The sequence below is a fragment of the Chiloscyllium plagiosum genome, chromosome 3 (assembly GCF_004010195.1).
Source record: "Chiloscyllium plagiosum isolate BGI_BamShark_2017 chromosome 3, ASM401019v2, whole genome shotgun sequence".
NCBI lineage: Eukaryota > Metazoa > Chordata > Chondrichthyes > Orectolobiformes > Hemiscylliidae > Chiloscyllium > Chiloscyllium plagiosum.
In genome coordinates, this window is record NC_057712.1 from 129,425,234 (window position 1) to 129,450,643 (window position 25,410).

The following is a 25,410-nucleotide window of genomic DNA, read 5'->3' on the forward strand; positions in this document are numbered from 1 at the left end:
AGTTGCTAGGGTTATCCCTACTCCCCTTTTTGAACAAGGGAATCACATTTGCTATCCTCCAGTCTTCTGGGACTACTCCTGTAGACAAAGAGGACATAAAAATTAAGGCCAATGGCTCTGCAATCTCCTCCCTTGCTTCCCAGAGAATCCTAGGATAAATGCCATCAGGCCCAGGGGACTTATCTATTTTCACCTTTTCCAGGATTTCCAACACCTCTTCTCTACATACCTCAAAGCCGTCCATTCTAATTAATTGTGACTCAATATTCACATCGGCAACAATGTCCTGTTCCTGAGTGAATACTGAAGAAAAGTATTCATTCAGTGTCTCCCCAATCTCTTCCGCCTCCACACGCAACTTCCCCCTACTATCCTTGACTGGACCTATTCCTACCCTAGTCATTCTTTTATTCCTAACATACCTATAGAAAGCCTTAGGGTTTTCCCTAATCCTACCGACTAAGGACCTTTCATGTCCCCTCCTTGCTGCTCTTAGCTCTCTCTTCAGGTCCTTCCTGGCTACCCTATAACTCTCAATCGCCCCAATTGAACCTTCACGTCTCATCTTGAGATAGGCTGCCCTCTTCCATTTAACAAGGGATTCCAATTCCTTATTAAACCACGGCTCCCTTGCACGACCCTTTCCTCCCTGCCTGACGGGTACATACTTATCAAGGACACTCAATAGTTGCTCCTTGAACAAGCTCCACATATCATTTACACTCTTGCCTTGGAGTCTACTTTTCCAAGCCACACATCCTAAGTCATGCCTCACCGCATCATAATTTCTCTGACCCCAGCTATAACTCTTGCCCTGTCGTCCTCACTTATCCCTCTCCATCACGAGTGTAAAAATTACCGAATTATGGTCACTATCCCCAAAGTGCTCACCTACCTCTAATTCTAACACCTGGCCTGGTTCGTTACCCAGAACCAAATCCAGTATGGCCTCATCTCTTGTTGGCCTGTCTACATATTGTGTCAGGAAACTCTCCTGCACACATTGAACAAACACTGATCCATCTAACGAACTTGAGCTATAGCTTTCCCAATCAATATCAGGAAAGTTAAAGTCCCCCATAACCACCACCCTATTACTGTCACTCATCTCCTGAATCACCTTCCCTATCCTTTCTTCAATGATTCTAGGCCTATTAGGAGGCCTGTAAAAGACTCCTAACAGGGTGACCTCACCTTTCCTATTCCTAACCTCAGCCCAAACTACCTCAGATGGCAAGTCCTCATCCATCGTCCTTTCCACCACTGTAATACTATCTTTGACAAGCAATGCCACACCTCCCCCTCTTTTACCCCCACCTCTGACCCTACTAAAACATTTAAACCCTGGAACCTGCAACAGCCAATCCTGTCCCTGTTCTAGCCATGTCTCCGTAATAGCCACAACATCGAAGTCCCAGGTACCAACCCACGCTGCAAGTTCAAAACTTCTGCAACACACTTAGTCATGGAGTAAGATAGCACGGAAACAGACCTTTCGGTCCAACTCATCTGCACCAGCCAGACATCTCAATCTGACTTAATCCCATTTGTCAGCATTGGCCACGATCCCTCTGAGTTGAGAGGGTGGTGCTGGAAAAGCACAGCAGGTCAGACAGCATCCAAGGAGCAGGAAAATCGAAGTTTCGGGCAAAAACCCTTCATCAGGAATGAGGCTGGGAGCCTTGGGGGTGAAGATAAGGTAGCTAAGAGCTAAGGTAGCTGGAGGTGGGGTAATGGTGATAGATCAGAGAGGAGGGGGGAGCAGATAGGTGGGAAGGAAGATGGACAATGGGATGGGTCATTAGGATGGTGCTGAGCTGGAAGGTTGGAACTGGGGTAAGATGGGGGATGAGGAAATGAGAAAACTGGTGAAGTCCACATTGATGCCTTGGGGTTGAAGGGTCCTGAGGTGGAAGATGAGGCGTTCTTCCTCCAGGCCTTGGGTGGTAGAGAGTGGCGATAGAGGCAACCCAGGACCTGCATGTCCTTGGCAGACTGGGAGGGGGAGTTAATTAGCAGTGGGGTTCATTGGTGCAGGTGTCCCAGAGATGTTCTCTGAAAGCGCTCTGTGAGTAGGCATCCTGTCTCCCCAATGTAGAGGAGACCGCATCGGGAGCAACAGATACAGTAAATGACATGTGTGGAAGCGCAGGTAAAACTTTGATGGATGTGGAAGGCTCCTTTCTTCCCCCCTGCCCCACCCCCCTCCCATTTATCTCTCCATCCCCAGCCTTATTCCTCATGAAGGGCTTTTGCCTGAAAAGTCGATTTTCCCACTTCTCGGATGCTGCCTGACCTGCTATGCTTTTCCAGCACCACTCTTTCCCTCGAAACCTTTCCTATCCATGTACCTATCAAAATATTGTCGAAGTGTTGGAATTGTATCCGCCTCCACCATTTCCATACATGCACCACCCTGTGTGACGATGTTGGCCCTCTTAAATCTTTCCTCCTCTCACATTAGATCTACGTCCTCTAGTTTTCAAATCCCCAACCCTGGGAAAAAGACCTCAGCTATTCACCCGATTCAGCCTCCTCTCATACCTCAAACCTGGCAAGATCCTTGTAGATCTTTACTGAACCCTTTCAAGTTCCACAACATCTTTCCAACAGCAGGAAGACCAGAATTGAACACAGTATTCCAAAAGTGGCTTCACCAATTTCGTGTACAGCCACAACATGACATTCTAACACCTATACTCAATGTACTGGCCAATGAGGCAAGCCTTCTTCACTATCCTATCAACCTGCAAACTCCACCTTCAAGGAACTATGAACCTGCACTCCAAGGTCTCTTTGTTTAGCAACACTACCCAGGACGCTACCATTAAGTGTCCTGCCCTGATCTGCCTTACCAAAATGCAACAACTCAGATTTATCTAAACTCCATCTGCCACTCCTTGGTCCATCAGTCCATCTGATCAAGGTCCCGTTGTTCTCAGAGATAACCTTCTTCACCGTCCACTACAACACTAATTTTGGTGTCACCAGCAAACTCATTAACTAGTTCTCTGAGATTCACATCGAAATCATTTATGTAAATGACAAAAAGCAGTGGACCCAGCACCGATCCTTGTGGCACTGCACTGGTCACAGGCCTCCAGTCTGAAAAGCAACCCTCCACCACCATCCTCTGTCTCCTACCTTCGAGCCAATGTTGGATCCAAATGGCTAGCTCTTCCTGGATTCCATGTGATCTAACCTTGATAACCAGTCTATCTGGTACAGTGCCTTGAAGTCTATATTGAAAAGGTCTACCACTCTGCCTCCATCAATCTTCTTTGACACTTCTTCAAAAGAACTCAATCAAGTTAGTGAGACACAATTTCCCATGCACAAAGCTGTATAGACTATCCCTAATAGTCATTGCCTTTTCAAACACATATAAATCCTATCCCTCAGAATCCCTTCCAACTTTGCCCACCAACGATATCAGGCTCACCAGTCTATAGTTCCCTGGCTTTTGCTTACCACCTTTCTTCAATAATAGCACCACATTAGTCACCCCCCCCCAATCTTCCAGCACCTCACCTATGACTATTAATACAAATATCTCAACAAGGGGCCCAGCAATCACTTCCCTCGCTTCTCCCAGAGCTCTTTAACATACCTGATAAAGTCCTGGGGATTTATCCACCTTTATGCATTTTAGATGTCCAGCTCCTCCTCCTTTGTAATATCGACACTTTTCAAGATATCACTATATATTTCTCCAAGTTCTCTAGCTTCCACGTGTTTTCCACAGTAAATACTAATGCAAAATACTTGTTTAGTATCATAGAATCCCTAGAGTGTGGAAACAGGCCATTTGGCCCAACAAGTCCACAATGACCCTCTGTACAGTATCCTAACCCAGACCCATTCGCCTACCTTATTACTCTACGTTTCCCCTGATAATGCACCTAACCTTGAACACTATGGGCAATTTCGTTCGGCCAATTCACCTAACCTGCACATCTTTGGACTGTGGGAGGAAGTCCACATAGACACAGGGAGATCATGCAAACTCCACACTGAGAATCACCTGAGGCTGGAATCGAACCCGGCCTCCTGGTGCTTTAAGGCAGCAATGCTAAACACTGAGCCACCGTACCACCCAATATCTAATTCATCTCCTGCAGTTCCACACACAGATGGCCTTGCTGATCTTTAAGGGGCCGTGGTCCCTCCCTAGTTACCCTCTTGTCCTGAATGGATTTATAAAATCTCTTTGGATTCTCCTTAACCCGAACTGCCAAAGCTATTTCATGTCCCCTTCTTGCTCTCTTGATTTCCCTCAAGTATACCCCTACTGCCTTTATAATCTTCTCATGATTCACTCTGTCTCTGCTGTCTGTACCTGACATATGCTTCCTTCTTTTTCTTGACTCCAGCCTCAATTTCTCTAGTCATCCAGCATTCCCTGCACCTACCAGCCTTGACCTTCACCCGAACAGGAACGTACCGTCGCTGGACTCTCATTATCTCATTTTTGAAGTCTTCCCACTTTCTAGCCGTCCCTTTACCTCCCTTTTGAAACTTCTTGCCTAATACCATCAAAATTGTGCTTACTCCAATTTAGAGCTTTAACTTTTATATCAGGTCTATTCTTTTCCATTACTATTCTAAAACTAATAGAATTATGGTCGCTGGCCTCAAAGTGCTCTCCCACTGACATCTCAGTCACCTGCCCTGCCTTATTTCCCCAAAGAGATCAGGTTTTGCTCCTTCCCTCGTAGGTACATCCATATGTTAAATAAAAAAATTTTCTTGAATTTCTGTCCATCCAAGCCCTAAACACTATGGCAGACCACTATGTTTGGAAAGTTAAAATTCCCGAAAAATTCCACCCTAACATTCTTATGGATAACAGATATCCTGACAAATTTGCTTCTCAATTTCCTGTTGACTATTGGGGGGCCTATAATACAATCCCAACGAGGTGATCATCCCTTTCTTATTTCTCATTCCACCCAAATAACTTTACTGGACGTATTCCCAGGAATATCCTCCCTATTTACAGCTGTTATGTTATCACTAACAAAAAAAAACACCACTTCCCCTCCTCTCTTGCTCTCCTTTCTATTCTTCCTGTGCTGGAATATTAGAATTAGGTTCCCTATAGTGCGGAAACAGGCCCATCGGCCCAACAAGTCCACACCGACCCTCCGAAGAGTAACCCACCCAGACCCATTCCCCTTCCCTATATTTACCCCTGATTAACGCACCTAGCCTACACATCCCTGAACACAATGGGCAATGTAGCATGGCCAATTCACCTGACCTGCACATCTTTGGACCGTGGGAGGAAGCTGGAGCACCCAGAAGAAACCCATAGAGAAACGGGGAGAATGTGCAAACTCCACACAGACAGTCACCTGAGATTGGAATTGAACCAGAGTCGCTGGCACTATGAGGCAGCAGTGCTAACCACTGAGCCACTGTGCCACCCTTAAGGTACAAGTCCTGCCCTTCCCTGAACCATTCTCCTGTAATTGCTATGATGTCCCAGTCCCATGTTCCCACCTTTGCCCTGGGTTCATCTGCCTTACCTGCCAGGCCTCTTGCATTGAAATAAATGCATTTCAATTCATCAATCTTACCCCATTCTCTGCCTTGCTGTTACCTGCCTTGACTATTTGACTTGCTCCTCTTCTTCCAGTGTGCCAGCCTCAGACTTGTCTCTATTTTCATTACTCTCTTTGGGTCCCCTCCCCTCCATTACTAGTACCAGAAATCTGGCTGTCAGTGCTACATTATAGAACATAGAACAATACAGTGCAGAACAGGCTCTTCGGCCCTCGATGTTGCACCAACCTGTGAACTATTCTCAGCTTGCCCCCCCTATACTATCCCATCATCATCCATGTGCTTATCCAAGGATTGTTTAAATCTCCCTAATGTGGCTGAGTTGACTACATTAGCAGGTAGGGCATTCCACGCGCTTACCATTCTCTGCGTAAAGAACCTGCCTCTGACATCTGTCTTAAATCTATCACCCCTCAATTTGCAGCTATGCCCCCTCATACAAGCTGACATTATCATCCTAGGAAAACGACTTTCACTGTCTACCCTATCTAATCCTCTGATCATCTTTTTTGTGTCTATTAAATCCCTTCTTCTCTCCAATGAGAACAGACCCAAATCCCTCAGCCTTTCCTCATAAGACCTTCCCTCCAAACCAGGCAATATCCTGGTAAATCTCCTCTGTACCTTTTCCAATGCTTCCACATCATTCCTGTAATGGACCAACCAGAACTGTCCACAATATTCCAAGTGTGGTCGCAACAGCGTTTTGTATAGTTGCAGCATGATATTGCAGCTCCGGAACTCAACCCCTCTACGAATGAAACCTGACACACTGTATGCCTTCTTAACAACACTATCCATCTGGGGGGCAACTTTCAGGGATCTATGTACATGGACACCAAGGAATGAGAGGTGACTTGATCAAGGTGCACAAGATAGATGTGTTGTCCCAGTCGAATTGGTGGTTTTTTTCATCCGTGTGTAGGGCTACAAGGGACATAGGGTCATGTCTTTTTGTGGCTAGCTGGTGTTCATTTAAATGACAGCCAAACTACTGAGACCCCTCGGAATCCTAGTAGCACACAATCCCTCCAACACTCTCAAAGAAAAACTAACAAACTTAAAAGACCCAGTTCAACCCATGGACAAAACCAACGTCATCTATAAAATTCCATGCGAGGACTGCCACAAACACTATGTAGGACAAACAGGAAGAAAGCTAGCCACCAGGATACACGAACATCAGCTAGCCACAAAAAGACACGACCCTCTCTTCCCTCGTAGCCCTACACACGGATGAAAAAAAACACCATTTTGACTGGGACAACACATCTATCCTGGGACAGGCTAAGCAAAGACATGCCAGAGAATTCCTAGAGGCCTGGCACTCCAACCACAACGCCATAAACAAATACATAGATCTATATACCATCTATCAACCCCTCAGAAAACGATCAGGAAATGACATCACCACAAACCCCCGGAATCCCATCCAGGACAAACATATAAATAGAAAGCAGGAGACAACAGTTTCGCTTCACTTGGAGGTCGCCACTGATGATGTTACCTAGCCAGGAAATGAAATGTCTGGTTATCAAATCTACAGCTCAGCGAGCAAAGCTATATCCTACAGATCTCTGTGGAACACCACTGGTCACCGAGCTCCTGGCTGAATACTTTCCATCTACTACCACCCTATGTCTTCTACGGGCCAGACAATTCTGTATCCAGACAGCCAAATGTCACCGTATCCCATGCCTCCTTACTTTCTGAATGAACCTGCCATGGGGAACCCTATCAAACGCCTTGTTAAAATCTAAGTACACCACATCCACTGCTCTAACTTCAATGTGTTTTGTCACATCCTCAAAGAATTCAGTAAAGTTGTGAGGCATGATCTGCCCTTACAAAGCCAGTTCTACACCAACATTTTTTTCTATCTGCAACATCTCCTGCATGCTTTTCTAAATTATTGCTTCTTGTGATATATCGCAAAGAGCCCAATACTGAGCAGACTGCCTTCTAATCCAATCCTGTGTGCCTTGCCATTGCATCACTTTTGGATCTAGCTTGCCACTTTCCTTCAATCCCAAGACTTTTACTTTTGGACTAGTTTGTCATTTACAACTTTATCAACAGCCTCGATAAAATCCAGGTGGCTGTACCATTCCCACTCCTCTCATCAATTCCCCCTAACGACACATTCAAATTCAAATCAAGTTAGACACAACCTTCCCTGAATAATTCCACGTTGACCATGCTTGATTAATCTGTGCCAGTTTAAACATTGATTTATATAAATCCTCAGATATTTTCCCAATATATTTCCTAACAGAAAGGTTACACTGACTGGACTGTAGTTATCCATATTATCCCTTTTAGTAACAGCACATTACCAATACTACATCTACAGCCAATGATATAAGCAGCATGTATTAAACAAGACTAAACAATTCCACAATTGACAGGTCAGATCTGTGCTCTACAGTGTTGCACATCCAGTTAAAAATGGTAGAGGACATTTAAGTAGTTAACAAGTGGTGAGGAGGGCGGTTGTACAAATATCCCCATCCTCAACAATTGAGCAGCTCATCACATCAGTGGAAAAGACAAAGCAGAAGAATTTACATCCATCTTCAGCGCCAAGGATAATCCATCCCTGCCTCATTGAGATCCCAACATCACAGATAGCACCCTTCAGCTAGATTCACTCCACACGATATCACCAAATGGATAAAGACATCAGATACAGAAAAGGTCCTGCCATCATTTCCTAAATTAGTACTGCTATGTGCTCCAGAACTAGCTACACCCCTAACCAATCATTTCAGTATAATTACAATGCTGGCTTCTGCCCAGCAGCATGGAGGGTTGCCCAGATGTGTACTGTGCACATAAAGCAGGACAAGACAAACTCAATCAATGACCACTCCAGTCTACTCTCAATCAGTTGTCGACAGTGCTTTGAACCAATACCTACAAAGGACTAACTTGCTCATTAGCCCTGGCACAACCAAACTTAGGGTGAATCAGCATTTGACCTCACTAGAGCTTCGGTCTAAATATGGACAAAAGCTGAACATGTGTGGAGGAGAGAGTAAAAAGGCAGCATTTGACCAACCTCAGCAACATGAAGTCTTGCGAAATGTGAGTCACAACACAAGGTGGTCATGGTTGTTGAAGATCAATCCCCTCAGCCCCCCACCATCACTGCAACAGTTCCTCAGGGTAGTATCCTAGCCTCAATCATCTTCAGCTACTTCAGTGACCTCCCCTCCATAAGTTGATAAAAGTTGGTGCTTGTGATAATTGCACAATGTTCAGCTTCATTCACAAACTGAAGCAGTCAGTGTCTGTATGCAGCAGGGCATGGATGACATTAAGGCTTGGGCTGATAAGTTTGTATCACACAAGCATCAAGCTCAAACATGATGTCTCTTCATGTTCAGAATCCACCATTTTCAACATTCCGGAACAGCCTTTACAAACAAGAACCAGAGGCTTGGAACTCTGCAGTAACTCATGATCGGTCTCCCTGAAGCTTGACCACTATTGGTAAGAAGGTTGATGGAATAAAGAAGCCCACATGATTGGTACCCAAATCCATCAATGACAGTGGCCGCTGTGTACAACTAAGTGGCTTGCTAGACCATTTCAGAGGGCAGCTAAGAGTCAACCACATTGCTGTGGGCCTGGAGTCATATGTAGGCCAGACCAGGTGAGGATGGCAGTTTAACTTCCCTGAAGGACATTAGAAAGACAAATAATTTCATGGTCATCAGTTGATTCTTAATTCCAGACCTTTATTTTAATGAATTCAAACTCCGCTATCTACTATAGCAGGATTCGAACTTAGAGCACCAGATCATCAGGGGAGTTTCTGGCTTAATACAACTCGACCATAGCCATAACCAAGTCTCCTCTACAGTGGCCTCTGCCACCTTGGAGGACTGGGGCAGCAGATAATGCAAGTTCCTTTCTGAGGCACTCACAATTTGGGCTTGAAACTGTACCACCATTCATTCCTTCATTCTCACTGGGCCAAAATACAATTCCATGACAACACTGTGGGTGTCTCCACAGGGAATGGACTACAATGGTTCAAGAAGTCAGCTCATTGTGACTTTCTCAAGGATAATTTGAGATGGTCAATAAATGCTAGCCTAGCCAATGACACCCACATTCTATGAACACATTTTTTAAAAAACCTACACTTAGGATTTGTCTTCCAACTAGCAATGGATGTCATGTTCAATCTTCACCCCTCTGCAAGAATTTATTTTGCAAACTTCCAGTTCAATGTAATTCTGAAGTAATTCAGTTTTCAAATCATCTCCTTGATTTATCTTTCCTGGCCCATCAAATCGTCAGCTTCTGTCAAAATGTGATTTAAAAAGAATCAGAATATGCCAAAAATCAATATTGTTCTGCTGGTACAAATAAACAAAATGTAAAGCTTCCTTTCATGACTCAGTTCAAATCTTGAGAAATTAACTACATTGCTCCTTTTGCTGTAATCATGTCCTTTGGAACTATAATGTTCAAAGTTGGTCAGGCTAGGTTGTTAAGCCAACCTCAGTAATACCATACCCCCTGAACTGGACTTACAGTTGGTGCTGCTGGCTGCATACTCAAACTGGGAGTTTCTGAAGATTCCCCAATGATTTTGGTCAATTATTGAATAAAGAGCTTATTCCTTTTGAATATCCCAAAACTGTCTGAATTTTAAATAATTTAAATTTTGTAATGCTAACTTTCTGTAAATCAATTCTAATGATTCCCAGTTTTTGACAAATTTGACTGACTTTGTAATCAGCCAACTTATTTGCAAACAAAATATTCTTAAAAAATAAGGCAACTAGTCAGAATTGGCACTAATTTTGTTAACTATCTTAATAAACAAATCATTGCCAATTTAATCAAATCTCCATCCACCAAGTGGTATCTCAAACAAACTTAAAACAGGTAAATGACTAAACAGTGTTACAACGAATGTAATCTGATCTTTCACTAAAATCAGCTCAATATTGTTTAAATGACAAACACACAAATACACAGATTACAAGTCATGTATCCAATGTGTAAAACGTGTTTGATTTTGATGGTGGCTGTGCAGAACCCAAAGTAAAAGAAAATATAAATTTAAACCTCATGAAATATTAAATATTTTCCTATCAACTGAAATAATGATATTTTAAACAGCAAAGAAATTTTATTGACTCGCAATATTTTACAAACTTTTCTACATGTATCTGAAATTATACTGGGATACTGTATAAGCAAACTTTAAGAGGCTTCAGAATTTCATTCCCTTCATTCTTAGCTTTAATTCTTGCAGAAACCTTGCCAATATTGTGCACAAAGTATGTAAATAAAGAAGCCCACTTATTTCATTTGTTTTTCCTTTCTTACTTTTGAAAGAACAAAGTATTTTCACAAAGTATGCAAAACTTCTGCCAAACACAGCCAACTAAGTGCTTGTTTGTGCCATCTTTAAGAAACAACATACTTTTATAGTCCACATGATAATGATACTTCCACAAGTACCAAGTTTTAAGATTTTAACCCAGTGACAAAGAAGAAAGAGTGGCATATGTCCAAGTCAGAATGAACCATGATTTAGAGTCGAACCTGCAGGTTCCCATGCACCTGATGGTACAGACCACAAATGCAGTAACGGAGGGGCGAATGTTTACAATGGCAATGGGTTGTTTAATGCAGCATTGAGCTTCAAGTGTTTTTGGAGGAGGTCAGAGAATTATGATCACTATCACCAAAATGCTCTCCCACCAAGAAATCTGACACCTGGCATGGTTCGTTGCCAAGCACCAAATCCCATATGGCCTTCCCTCTAGTCAGCCAATCTACATATTGAGTCAGAAACCCTTCCTGGACACACTGAACAAAAACTGCTTCATCCAAACTATTTGAACTAAGGAGTTTCCAATCAATATTAGGGAAGTTAAAGTCACCCATAACAACAACCTTGATACTTCTGCACCTTTCCAAATCTGCCTCCCAATCTGCTCCTCCATGTCTCTGCTGCTCTTGGGAGGCCTGTAGAAAACTCTCAATAAAGTGACCGCTCCTTTCCTGTTTCTGACTTCCACCCATACTGACTCTGTAGACAAACCGTCCCCGACAACCTTTCTTTCTGTAGCTGTGATACCATACCTGATTAGCAATGCCACACCCCCACCTCTTTCACCTCCCCTGGCCATTCCTTTTAAAACATCTAAACCCTGGTACATCCAACAACTATTCCTGCCCCTATGATATCCAAGTCTCCATAACGGCCACAACCTCATAGTTCCAAGTACTGATCCATGCTCTAAGTTCAACACTCTTCTTCCTGATACCTTTTGCATTAAAATAGACATACTTCAAGACCAACTAACAACTCAAGTCACAGATAATACAAGATAACACAGCATTTAAGAAGCAGCTGGTTAAGTACTTAAGATGCCAGGGGATAGTAGGGTATAGATCTCGAGGTAAGTGGGATTAATGTAGTTTGTTGCTTTTTGTCTAGCATAGACATGTTGGGCTGAAGGGCCTGTTTGTATGCTGTGTGGCTGTATGACCTAATCTGCAGATACAAAAAATAGCACACTGCTCGATAAACAGTGCTCTAGGATACCTTAATACATGTTTTATATTTTTTAAAAATTAATCAGAAGTGTTAGAGGGTCTGAATTGTGAATCTAGAGAGAAACTATTCCCTGTGTCCACCACGTCCTATCAGGTTGTTTCCCACACCCCAGCTATGTCCCCCCCCAGGACTGTGCCCCCTTCTCCCCCACCACGCCCAGACCCTGCACCCATCCCCCACGCCCTGACAATTCCCGTGGGCAGGGCCCTCTGCTCTCAGTTTAAACTCAACCCAGTTATCACAGAGGCTGGGGTGCAGCTGGTCAGACAAGCGGTGGGAAAGGGCCGAAGGGATGGAGCGAATGGCCTCAGCCTTGAGGGAGAATGGAAAAACCCCTTACAGTGAGCACAGAGCTGGTGAGTGTCAGCAGTAACTCGTCCCCCAGGGAGACAGAATGGCGGTGGGTGATCAGGGACAGAGACAGTCACTCAGCCTCGTGACTCTACCCATGCTACTGTCGTCAAAAAGAGAAGTCAAAAAGCAGGCAGCGGATCAAGGAAAGGCAGAGTTCACACAGGGGACACCAGTGACTCAGAACATCAGGATCAGTGTCCATAACAAGCAGCTCACACCCTTAGAAAACTCAGCACCTCGACCAGATCCTCCAGAACGTGACTCGTCCGTCTCCCCAATCCCCCCCAGCCACAACCTCAACCAACCCACCCCATGTAAATCCACAACCCAACATGCTACAGTTTCATTAACCCTCACACAATTCAAAGAAACACACCCAAAGCAAACACACACCCATTACCCTCTCATACCATAGCCATACAGCTCTGACTTCAACTCAAATATCAGAGAAGGAAATGCAGAAGAAATTGAAGAATATGATCCATGAAACTGTAGGACAATATAACACTGGGGTGCAGTACTGGTGGGGACAGGTCTGTCAGTGTGTAACACTGGGGTACAGTACTGGTGGGGACAGGTCTGTCAGTGTATAACACTGGGGTACAGTACTGGTGGGGACAGGTCTGTCACTGTATAATACTGGGGTAATCACTGATGGGGACAGTGAGTGAATGTTATTGGTTCCTGTGGACAATGAGAGACCTTGGAGTGTAGGTTCATAGCTCCTTGAAAGTGGATTCGCAGGTAGATAGGATAGGGAAGCCGGCATTTGATATGCTTTCCTTTGTTGGTCAGTGTATTGAGTCTAGGAGTTGGGAGGTCATGTTGCGGCTGTACAGGACATTTAGCCCACTTTCGGAATATTGTGTGCAATTCTGGTCTCCTTTCTATCGGAAGAATGTTAAAAGATTTACAAGGATGTTGCCAGGGTTGGAGGGTTTGAGCTACAGTGGGAGGTTGAACAGGCTGGGGCTGTTTTCCCTGGAGTGTTCGAGACTTGAGGGGTGACCTTATAGAGGTTTGTCAAATCATGAGGTGAATGGACAGGATAAATAGACAAAGTCTCTTCCCTGGGGTGGGGGAGTCCAGAATTAGAGGGCATAGGTTTAGGGTGAGAGGGGAAAGATATAAAAGGGACCTAAGGGGCAACTTTTTTATGCAGAGGGTGGTATATGTATGGAATGACCTGTCAGAGGAAGGGTGGAGGCTGGTACAATTGCAACATTTAAAAGATATCTATGAGGGGTTTAGAGGGAGTTGGGCCAAGTGCTGGCAAGTGGGACTAGATTAATTTAGGATATTTGGTTGACGTGGACAAGTTGGACTGAAGGGTCAGTTTCCATGTTGTACATGTCTGTGACTATGACTGTATGAGTTGGTCGAGATCAGGCTGGTGCAATCAACACATTTTATCAAGATCAAGTGTAATTATTTTCATGCTTCACTGTTACTGTGTATTCGCGCAGTAAACCGTCTGTACGTGCATGAGAAATATATATGTCTGGCCGGTTCTCTGTGTTAATGGAGAGATGTTCATGTGGGAACAGGAAGTGGTGACACTGGTTCCAGCCAGCAGTCTCCATCCCAAAACCACAGCAAAAACGCTGCAGATCAAATACTCACCAACCCAAAAGGAGGGCCCTCAAAAACAAATAGGGATCTTCTCGAGAGGGACAAAGTCCTGTAACTGTTGGAAAATTAGATAAACAAGAGAAAATGTAGACTTTCCTCAGCTGGTGTGACAGTGGGGAGGGGCAGGGGACAGAACAGACTGAATATTTACGTTGATCTGCAGTCTCAGTCTGATATACAGTTGCCGCCCCCCCCCCTACACAGGGGGGGATACATTCCAGGACCTACCACGAAAGCACAAAACCGTGGGTAGGAGCAAACCCATTAATTTCAATGGGAAGCGTACCATCCCAGCCACCTGCTGGCCCCTGGTTCTGGGACATTCCCTATAATATGTTCAGGCTGCATGGATGGGGGGTGCTTTGTACTCCCACACAGCTTCTCTCACCACAGAAGCGAAGAGGTTTACAAAATTATGAGGGGCATGGATAGGATAAATAGGCAAAGTCTTTTCCCTGGGGTCGGGGAGTCCAGAACTAGAGGGCATAGGTTAGGGTGAGAGGGGAAAGAGATAAAAGGGACGTAAGTGGCAACTTTTTCACAGAGAGGGTGGTACGTGTATGGAATGAGCCGCCAGAGGATGTGGTGGAGGCTGGTATAATTGCAACATTTAAGAGGCATTTGGATGGGTATATGAATAGGAAGGGTTTGGAGGGATATGGGCCAGGTGCTGGTCGGTGGGACTAGATTGGGTTGGGATATCTGGTCGGCATGGATGGGTTTCCATGCTGTCCATCTCTATGACTCTTTGCTGCTGGGTTTGCTGAGTGTTCCCAGCAGTCATCATTCAGGACAAGACACTGAGCCACACTTCCTTACATCTCACACACCCAATCCAACTCTCTTTCACATCCAGCTTTCGGCAGCAGATTCCTGAAGTGATTCAGGAATTGTTATCCAGCTGTGGGAGATCTTCGCCATGGAGTGGGACATGGAAAGAAAGGGATTCATTTCATATGAACTTTCATTGAGCCTGATCTTGATACACAGTTCACTCACAGGCAATCCTTCTCAATGACAGTGAGTATTGTACTGAGACTGAAAGAGGCAAGAAGATCCCACAAACACTTCCTCAACTTTATAGATGTCTCAGAGGTGAACGTCAATCTCAGGTGGAAGGGAATAATATCTGGGAAGCTCTTAAATCCACCCGAGAGGTTGGGCAGGGCAGTAGTGGTGGAGCCAGGATCTTGGTATAGTTACAGATCTGAAACACAGCAGCTCCGACAGTGCCCACTCCCTCAGCACTGACCCTCCGACAGTGCAGCACTCCCTCAGCACTGACCCTCCGACAGTGCGGCACTCCCTCAGCGCCAACACTCTGACAGTGCGGCACTCCCTCAGCGCCGACCCTCCGACAGTGCGGCACTCCCTCTGAACTGCAGTTGGAGTGTTACCCTGGATTTTTGGGTCCGGATCTCTACTCTAAGTGTTTGATGTTGTCAGTGAACCAGTTGGAGACAATGCAGAATGTGGAATCACTGTGTGACAAGCAGTTGTTAACGTTTGAAACACATTGTCTCAATATATACATCCAGTTTGTTCAAAGTGATATGGCATTTTATGCAAATAACCTTTCATAATGAGGGGAGTGAGTTTGTCATTTAAATCTGGGTGTTCCTCACGTTGTCACTCAAATCTGGAGTTTTCAATTATAAAGATTATAAAAAGCAGTTTAGAATCAATGAACCATGGCTTTCTTTCCCCAATAGACCTTTACAAAGGTTCTTCAGAAAGGTCGGGATCAGAGGCAAAATCCTGCATATAACAAAACTTTAAGACATGGAAATCTGAATTTAAAACAGAAAATGTTGGAAATACTCAGCGGGTCAGACAGCATCTGTGGAGAGAGAACTAGTTAATATTGACTGAGGTTGAGAAGTTCAAACATTGACAGCTTCTGTGGAAAGATAAGAGAGTCATCGATGTTGGTGCTCAGTGAGGAGACTGTGAATCAGAAGGTTATTGATTCAAGTGCCAACTCTGAGACTGAAGACAGACTCTCAATGTTGCTCTGAAGGGCTGCCAGAACGTGCTGTGTTTTGGGTAAGATGTTACACGGCCACTGCTCTGTCCTCATGTGCAAACTTGAGATTCCCATGGAGTGATTTTAAAGAAGGGCAAAGGAAGGTTTACATCATGACCTGACCAATATTTATCCCTCAGCCAACACCACTAAAAATGAGATTGTGATTATTATCACAGTGCTGATGTGGGATCTTGTGGTACACTGTTTGGCTGTGTTTCCTACATTATAACAGAGACTAATTTTAAAAGACCATCATTGGCTGTAAAGTGGTTTGGCATATGCAAGCATGCAAGGTGCTAAATAAATGCAAGTTAGTCTTTCTTCCACACTGGCAGGAGAGGCAGTGTCTCTGATAAAGGGCTTATGCCCGAAATGTCAATTTTCCTGCTCCTCTGATGCTGCCTGACCTGCTGTGCTTTTCCAGCACCACACTAATCTAGACTCGAAAGGCTGAAGCAGTTCAGTCTCATCTAGAACTGGGTCTGGGCTTCCTCATCATGTTTTACTGGCTGGCCCAGGTCAGATATTGCTTGTTTAGACCATGACAGTTAGGTCACCCAGAAATTGCAATCTTTCTATTTAAAAATGTTGAGTAACTAAACAGCCCAGCAACTGTACCCGTCGTGTGAGCGTGTGAGGTAATGGTTCTGAGGGAGTTAATGTTGGAGGTTGCATTAGGTTCCACCCAATCTGATGCTGTCACACAGACCTGAGCAGAGAATAAGGGATTCTCGCGTGAGGTTCCAACGGGGTCAGATGTGTTATCCCAGCTCCTGATAGTCTTAGTAATCGTATCTAACTTGAATCTATTGCTGACAAGTATTAAACCACAACTTGCTGGTAAGACTCACCGATAACTCGGCATCACCCACTGTTAACCAGCCAGACTGTCAGACCCTTTCTGGGGAGGAGTCTAGAACTAGAGGGCATAGGTTTAGGGTGAGAGGGGAAAGATACAAAAGCGACCTAAGGGGCAACTTTTTCACACAAAGGGTGGTGTGTGTGTGGAATGAGCTGCCAGAGGAAGTGGTGGAGGCTGGTACAACTACAGCACTTAAAAGGCATCTGGATGAGCATATGAATAGGAAGGGTGTAGAGGGATATGGGCCAATTGCTGACAAATGGAACTAGATTAAATTAGGATATTTGGTCGGCATGGACAAGATAGACCACACGGTCTGTTTCCATGTCGTACATCTCTATGACTCTATGAGTCAAATTGAAGATGCTTAAGAGGTTGGAATGTTGGTCTGAACCCAGTGGCTCATGGGTAAACCAGATTGAACACAAATAAAGACACAAAGAACAGTGCTCAAAACAATGGAGGGTAGAATGTGGGAGATCAGTTAGGAGAGCATTGCAATGGTCAGAATGAAAGGTCACAAAGTATATGTGAGAGTTCATCAGCAGAGGAACTCCAACAGGGATACAGATGGGCAACATTACAAACAAATTTAGTGATGGGAAGCTCAGAGTGAAATAGGATGTCAAGGTTGTACATTGTCTGGTTCATCATCAGACAGACACCAGAGAGAGGGAGGGCTGGGTGATCTGAGTAGAGAGTGCCATTTCCTCAGAAAGCAACCTGTCAGTATCAGAACAAGAGGAGTTCCCTGGTGCTAGGTTCAGTGCATGGTGAACATTACAATCACACAGCAGCAGCTACACTCACTGGGAATGCTTATCCAAACATTCATTACAACGGAAGGGAATATTTTAGTATTTAAACCCAGAGAGAGAGAGAGAGAGAGTGTGTGCTGAAGGGGTCATGAAGCCATTGATAAGGTAAGGTTGGGTTTCATTAATCCCATAAAAGCTTTTGTAAATTTATTACATGACTTTCATGTAGAATGAGGGAGAAAATCTGGGTCAACTAGGTAGCACCATGTGACATTAAGGCATGGGTTGCAGATCTCAATGTAGATTTACTAAAAACAAGAGAAATCAGCAACTCTGACTTGTTTAATGTTTCACACTCAATCCTTACATTTTTACCCAACACAGCATTAATATCAACTGCTCATGCACTTTTCTGATTGTTCCATTAATACATTTCTTCCTTTCCTTCTCCCACACACACTGACTCTCACTGGGGGACAGCTCCCACACACACTGACTCTCCCTGGGGTACAGCTCCCACACACACTGACTCTCACTGGGGTCCAGCTCCCACACACACTGACTCTCACTGGGGTCCAGTCCCACACACACTGACTCTCCCTGGGGTACAGCTCCCACACACACTGACTCTCCATGGGGTACAGCTCCCACATACACTGACTCTCCCTGGGGTACAGCTCCCACATACACTGACTCTTACTGTGCTCAATGTCTTTGTCAAGTCTTCTTTTTTCCCCACTGACCTTCACTGAATGATACTTTTGGAGTGTCATTGGATAGATCCACTGTCACTTTACGCTGAGTTGAAAATGAACAGTCATTATATTCAAAATCATTGGGAAACCAAAACAGCAAAGCAAAAAAATCAGCATCTTCCTGAAAGAGCTAAGTTTATAACAGTGACCTCAAGTTCAGGACTGATCCACAAAAGGAAGCACCTTTTCCATATCCATCTTGCTGAGACCATTCAGGATCCAATTGACTTCAATCAAGTCACCCCTCACTCTTCTGAACTAACTGTTGTAAAAACAAGCCCAATCTGTCCATCTTAAAGACAACTTGTTCATTCCAAATATCAATTCACCTCTGAGCTGACATTTATGTCTGGTCTGTATAATCTGTTAAAGCAGCCAATGTGTGACCCACTACACCATGAGCTTTCATTTTCCACAATGACCTTTGACATGGCACCTTGTCAAATGCCTTTTGGAAATCCAATTGCAGTGCATCTACAGACTCCCCCTTATCAACAGCACACTGCTCTTCAAACAACTCAAAGAAACAGTTAAACATAATTTCCCTTTGACAAAACGATGCTGACTCTGGCTGATTACCTTGAATTTTTCTGAGTGTGAAGCCATTATCTTCTTAATGAGTAAGACCTTCAAAGTTTGTGAGAAGATTTGTAGCTCGGGTGCTCGTTGTTGTGGTTCTGTTCGCCGAGCTGGGAATTTGTGTTGCAGACATTTCGTCCCCTGTCTAGGTGACATCCTCAGTGCTTGGGGGCCTCCTGTGAAGCGCTTCTGTGATATTTCCTCCGGCATTTGTAGTGGTTTGTCTCTGCCGCTTCCGGTTGTCAGTTCCAGCTGTCCGTTGCAGTGGCCGGACCAGATCGATGTGCTTATTGATTGAATCTGTGGATAGAGTGCCATGCGTCTAGGAATTCCCTGGCTGTTCTCTGTTTGGCTTGTCCTATAATAGTAATGTTGTCCCAGTCGAGTTCATGTTGCTTGTCATCTGCGTGTGTGGCTACTAAGGATAGCTGGTCGTGTCGTTTCGTGGCTAGTTGGTGTTCATGGATGCGGATTGTTAGCTGTCTTCCTGTTTGTCCTATGTAGTGTTTTGTGCAGTCCTTGCATGGGATTTTGTACACTACATTGGTTTTGCTCATGCTGGATATCGGGTCCTTCGTTCTGGTGAGTTGTTGTCTGAGAGTGGCTGTTGGTTTGTGTGCTGTTACAAGTCCTAGTGGTCGCAGTTGTCTGGCTGTCAGTTCGGAAATGCTCCTGATGTATGGTAGTGTGGCTAGTCCTTTGGGTTGTGGCATGTCCTCGTTCCGTTGTCTTTCCCTTAGGCATCTGTTGATGAAATTGCGCGGGTATCCATTTTTGGTGGATGACAAGCAGGAGGCACTCAAGCACTGAGGATGTCACCTAGACAGGGGACGAAACATCTGCTCCACAAATTTCCAGCTCGGCGAACAGAACCACAACAATGAGTAAGACCTTCTCGGTGAAATATATCAAACTAATTGCCTATAGTTTCCCGTTTTCTGTCTTTTGAACAGAGAGGTTTCATTTGCTACTTTACAATCTGATGGAGTGTTTCCTGAATTGAGGGAATTTTGGAAAATTTATCTCCATGGCATCTACTACTTCATGAGCAATCTCTAAGGCCCAAGGATAAAATCCATCTGGACCCAGAGAATTGTCAGCCAATAGCTCCATTGATTTGCTCAGTCCCACTCCTGTCCAGGTTGTAAGTTCACTCAGTGCCTCTCTCTATCCCCCCCTCCTGGTTTATAGCTATTTCTGGAATCATTTTTCTGTATTCTCTAGTGAAGACAGAGAAACATATTTGTTCATTTTATCCACCATCTCCCTATTATCTCCTAATAATTCCCTTTCTCACTCTTCTTTGCAGGTACCTGCAGAAACTCTTGCTACCCATTTTTTACATTTCTAGCTAGCTCCTCTCACACTCTAACACTTAACTCTTTCGCTGCCATTCTTTATATCCTGACCAGTCATCTGATCTACTAGACATTTTTCTACAATCAAATGCTTTTTCCTTAAAGTTGAAGCTTTCCCAAACTTCTTTGCTCAAGTCCTGATGGTAGGTTCTCCCTTTAGAATTTTTCTTTGTGGTAGGAATGTACTTACTCTGTATATTCTAAATTATTCCCTTATACATCTGCCATTGTGTCTCTATTGATCAATCCCTAACCTGTAAAGTCAGTTCCCTTTAGCTGGCTCAGCTTTCGTGTCCACAATTAACCTTGAAACACCTGTCTTAGACCCACCCTTCTCCTTTCCAATAATATTCTCGTTACTGCTATGGAGAAGTGCCTTCTCTCAGTAATTAATCCCATCACATTACACAATGCCAAGGATAATATCACCTGCTCGGAGAAAGTGAGGATTGCAGATGCTAGAGATCTCTGCAGTCAAGTGCTGGAAAAGCATGGCAGGTCAGACAGCATTCAAGGAGCAGGAGAATCGACGTTTCGGGCAAGAGCCCTTCATCAGGGCTGATATCACCTGCTCTTTAGTCAGTTCCAATATTTCTGCTTACATATTTTGTCCTACATTGTGGTTACTGTTAGGAAGCCTGTAAATTACTCCCACTAATGACTTCTTTCCCATCATATTCTTCATCCCCAGCCAAACTGATCCACATCCTGTTCTCCTCAACTAAGGCCAACTAAAGATTGCACTAGACCTATCCTTGATTTAACAGTGTGACCCCTCCACTTTTTATCCTATTCTTCTTGAATGTCATATACTCCTCAATATTCAGGCCTCGATCCTTATCATTCCGCAACTGTCTCTCCAAAATGAGCATCAGATTGAATATACTTACTTCAACATACAGTCAATTTATTCACTTCATTATGAGTATTATATATGTTCAGATTTTGAGCCTTTCATTTTGACATTTTGTTATCATTGTAATTGCTTGTCTTGATTATTGGTGTATTCTGTTTATTTCTCCCTGTCGCTTTCTGTCATCCTCTGATCCTCTTTTCTGACATTGCTATGTTCTACTTGTGGAGAAAGTGAGGTCTGCAGACGCTGGAGATCAAAGCTGAAACTTTATTGCTGGAACAGCACAGCAGGTCAGGCAGCATCCAGGGAACAGAAGATTCGACGTTTCGGGCACATGCCCTTCTTCAGGAATGCCGAAACGTCGATTCTCCTGCTCCTTGGATGCTGCCTGACCTGCTGCGCTTTTCCAGCAACACATTTTCAGCTCTGATCGCCAGCATCTGCAGTCCTCACTTTCTCCATTCACTTCCTTAGTCCATCTCTGTCAGCACAGAGAGAGACCGAGTGAGTGAGAGAGTGAGTGTGAGTGAGCATGAGAGTGAGTGAGGGTGCGAGTGAGAGACTGACAGGGACCAGGCTTTAACATTTACAGTATTTATGATAAATGTCCAACAATGTAACCTATCCACTGCTGTCAATATCAACAGGCAGACAGACCTATACAATTCCTGATGAAGGGCTTTTCCCCGAAATGTCGATTTTCCTGCTCTTCAGATGCTGCCTGACCTGCTGTGCTTTTCCAGCACCACTCTAATCTAAACTTTGGTTTCCAGCATCTGCAGTCCTCACTTTTGCCTATACAATACATGTTAACACCAACAAATTAGAACCTAAACAAATGTGCCTGATGTGACCCCAAGCTGTTAGGACCCTGTTTCCTTTGCATTGACCTGAGCACAGAGTAAAGTCAGACAGGGGAAAAATACATCTCATCTTGCCCAGCTCTCCGAGTTCTAACTGGGTAATCACAGAGTGACAGCTCCTTTTGGGAGAAGAGCAGGGATTTTCCTGTGTGATATAAAAGATAAATTTATGCTGCAGGTGCTAGAAATCTGAAATTAAAAACAAACCATTGTTGGAGATTTTGAGGTCTGCAGTCAGAGGGCCGCTGTTAACATTACAAACTGAATATAATTCTCAAATGTTTTCTGTTTATAGATTTGCACAGTGTCAAAGAATCATACATTAAACAGCCATTCGGCCCATCGAGTCAAAAATAGAATGTGACGTACATGTGTTCCACTTTCCTGCACCTTGAATGTTCGGACACTGTCTGAGAGCAATAGTCAGTTCTAAAGTAACGACATCAAAAGTAATAGATTCAGTGGACACCATCTCCCTGTTGTGACAGTGTCCATCTCCACACCTGCAGGTGTTAATGATAACACCTGATGAGGAGCAGCGCTCTGAAAGCTAGTGCTTCCAAATAAACCCATTGGACTATAACCTTGCGTTAATGACAATCTCACCCACACAAACTGAACAGGGAGATTCACCCAGAGACACTGCTCACTCACAACCAGGAGCAATGTAAACACTTCAGTAACATTTTCCAAACTGTTCATGCCAAGTTCTCTGCAAACAAGTACTGTAGATACACTTTGAACTTTCTGAATGAGAGTCACACCGACAGGAAACATTAACTCTGTTTTGCTTTCCACAGATTCTGACCGACCTGCTGAGTTTCTCCAGCAGTTTCTGTTTTATTACAACCTGAAAGCTACCCTAAGCACCAAGACACTAATCTCAGGCAGCAAGTAACGGGTTAAAATCCACCAAGCTGCATGTGTGTATTTGAAAGGTGACATGATCTCTCTTTGCCATGAATGTGAAATCAGTTAAAGACGGAAGCCTCCTCCACTCCTGAATCCAGCAGTTATTTTTACACCCATTACTGTGGGGACAGGGACACCAGTGAGCTGAACAGACAGCAAAAAGAGGAAAGTTACTGCAGCTCTCCCCCGGCTCCGACTGCCAGCAGCTGGGAGTTAGGGGGTTTTTTGCCGAGCTCAGGCTTTTACGAAAGGTTCAGATTGAGCAATCAGGACAAACACAGAGAGTAAAAGAAACTTCGAGAACATTCAGTGCTAGCCGAGAGGGCAGAAACACTCAGAGACACACACTCTCCCCGAAAGCAGTGAAGCCCAGAGAGAGCTGTGTGTCCCTGGGACCTCCCTCAGACAGGGACCCTCATTCCTCAGACAGGGACCCTCATACCTCAGGAGGGGACCCTCATTCTTCAGGCAGGGACCCTCATACCTCAGGAGGGGACCCTCATTCCTCAGACAGGGACCCTCATACCTCAGACAGGGACCCTCATTCCTCAGGAGGGGACCCTCATTCCTCAGGAGGGGACCCTCATTCCTCAGACAGGGACCCTCATACCTCAGGAGGGGACCCTCATTCCTCAGGCAGGGACCCTCATTCCTCAGACAGGGACCCTCATACTTCAGGAGGGGACCCTCATTCCTCAGGAGGGGACCCTCATTCCTCAGACAGGGACCCTCATTCCTCAGGAGGGGACCCTCATACCTCAGACAGGGACCCTCATCCCTCAGGCAGGGACCCTCATTCCTCAGACAGGGACCCTCATTCCTCAGACAGGGACCCTCATTCCTCAGGAGGGGACCCTCATTCCTCAGACAGGGACCCTCATTCCTCAGACAGGGACCCTCATTCCTCAGACAGGGACCCTCATACCTCAGACAGGGACCCTCATCCCTCAGACAGGGACCCTCATTCCTCAGGAGGGGACCCTCATTCTTCAGGCAGGGACCCTCATCCCTCAGACAGGGACCCTCATACCTCAGGCGGTCACATTCTCCGGAGAATGCCCGAGTACACACCGCTCCCCTTCCGCCAGCTCCTGCTCCCGGTACCGGTGCCTGCTCCGAGCCTCCCTCCCGGGACTGAGCCGCCTCACCCTCTCCCTCACTCCCTCCCTCACTCTATCACTCACTGACTTCCCTCCTCCCGGGAGGAGGCGGAGAGACACTCGCTCTCTCGATGTGGTCGATCATTTACAACACGGGCAGCCCGAAACACTGAGAGCTCAACACACCCCCAGCCTGGAACACCCCACCCTTCCCAGAACAGAAACCACCCTTTACATCCCAGGAAAGAACCCATTCCAATATCCCCCAGAACAGAAACCATTCCTTACCCCCTCAAATACAAAAACCACCCCTTCAGGGCAGCTCAGTGGTTAGCACTGCTCCCTCACAGCACCAGGGACCCAGGTTCGATTCCAGCCTCAGGCGACTCTGTGTGGAGTTTGCACATTCTTCCCTGTGTCTGTGCGGGTTTCCTCCCACAGTCTAAAAATGTGCAGGTTAGGGTGAATTGGCCATGTTAAATTGTCCCATAGTGTTAGGTCCATTAGTCAGGAGTAAACGTATGGTAGGGGAATGGGTCTGGGTGGGTTACTCTTCGGAGGGTCGGTGCGGACTTGTTGGGTCAAATGGCCTGTTTCCACACTGTAGGGAATCTAATTTTACCTTACCAAAACAGAACCAGCCCCTTCTACAAAAATCACCCCTTGCCCCTTGAAACACATGAAACACAGTGTGGCACTATCACTGTGCTAAATAGAACAAAGTCAAAAATCACACAACACCAGGTTATAGTCCAACAGGTTTAATTGGAAGCACTAGCTTTCGGAGCGATGCTCCTTCATCAGGTGATTGTGGAGGGAAGGAGCGACGCTCCGAAAGCTAGTGTGCTTCCAATTAAACCTGTTGGACTATAACCTGGTGTTGTGTGATTTTTAACTTTGTCCACCCCAGTCCAACACCGGCACCTCCGAATCGTGACTAAATAGAACAGGTTTTGAACAAATCTAGTAACTCCAGATTGGGCATCCATGAGGCGCTGTGGGCTATCAGCAGCAGCAGAACTGTACTCCAGCACAATCTGTAACCTCATGGCCCGGCATATCCCCCAACCATTAACCATCAGACCAGAGGATCAGCCCCGGTTCAATGGAGAGTGCAGGGGGGTATGCCAGGAGCAGCACCAGGTATACCTGAAGGTGAGGAGTCAATGTGGTGAAACTACCAAACAGCATA

At 45.0% G+C, this 25,410-nt stretch overlaps 1 protein-coding gene across 2 annotated transcripts in view; it reads right to left on the reverse strand.

Moving 5' to 3' along the window:
- The window catches only part of rxrab (retinoid x receptor, alpha b), a 90,431-nt gene extending 66,070 nt beyond the window's left edge, over positions 1-24,361 (reverse strand). The window contains exons 1-2 of one of the 2 annotated variants that reach the window (XM_043687311.1): positions 24,149-24,254; positions 23,645-23,665 (exon numbers count right to left, since the gene is read on the reverse strand). The gene's annotated coding sequence lies outside the window, so the exon portion shown is untranslated. Of the gene's footprint in view, positions 1-23,644; positions 23,666-24,148; positions 24,255-24,302 lie in introns of those variants that run through there. The other variant, XM_043687312.1, reaches the window with a different exon arrangement.
- Between the last annotated feature and the right edge of the window lie 1,049 nt (positions 24,362-25,410).